Below are 1013 nucleotides of genomic sequence, written 5' to 3'. Positions count from 1 at the left end.
AGGAAGGAAAAAACGTCTCTCTTTACCAAAGTGGGAAAACAGCGCCACCTAGTGACTCATTTCTGTGATACAGTATGTGAAGGTGACATTAATTCTTTTCTTCTTTTTTTTTAAAGAGAAACACTGCATACTAAGGTCATGTTAATTGACTGTGTGAAGTTTTATTGGCTGTTGTAATGTTTTGTGTCATTGCCTGGTACTGCRGTCTGTCTCTGGTCAAAAAACAGACTTTTTRTAGACCAATTTTCTTCTGGATTTTGTTGCCTTCTGAAATTATATTGATGGTTGATCATCATAAGAGAATGATTTACTAATGACCTGATGGAATGTTTAAATTCCAGCAGGTCATTAGTAAATTTAAATTTAGATTTACAGTCTGTTATTGTTGCACTTATTTTTCAGTATATTGTAAGTTCTGATATGGTTGAAAAAGTTTGCATGGTGAGACTTTTTCTCATGCCTTTTCATAATGTTTGTAAGTTATTGAAGCAGTGTAGATTTGAATTTGGTATTTAATTTCACTTTGTTTGTGCCCTAAGAAATACCTTTATGTTTTTCTCAGGAATGTTCGTGAAGGACTCTTATAATAAAGTTGATGTGGACAATAAAATTACAATTTACTCCTGAACCAGAAGCAACTGGTCTCTGGGTTGTACATTTTCTCTGGTTCTGAGCTGGCCCTCATACAGACTCTGTTTGGAAGAAAGCCCAGAAGAAACAGTGATTCCTCCAGCAACTCAAGAAGAACTGCACTGAACAGTTAGGTCTGCAGAACAGACCATCAGGACTGACCTTCCCTCCACTCATGACTTGTACTGGCTTCAGAAAAAGGGGTAACATCTCTTCAGACCCCTCACATCCTGGACACAAACTGTTTTGACTTTTCTTTCAAAACAGAGTTCCCAGATCCATACCATGCATTTTTGCACTGATTTAACCTTGTCTTCTTGTTTTGTGAAAACATTGTATATTCACATATTTACAATAAAGGTTTTATTTTTATTTATTTATAT

Source organism: Poecilia reticulata, linkage group LG9, assembly GCF_000633615.1.
Source record: "Poecilia reticulata strain Guanapo linkage group LG9, Guppy_female_1.0+MT, whole genome shotgun sequence".
Classification (NCBI taxonomy): domain Eukaryota; kingdom Metazoa; phylum Chordata; class Actinopteri; order Cyprinodontiformes; family Poeciliidae; genus Poecilia; species Poecilia reticulata.
The sequence above is the reverse complement of the archived record's forward strand: the minus strand, read 5'-3'. Positions refer to the sequence as shown.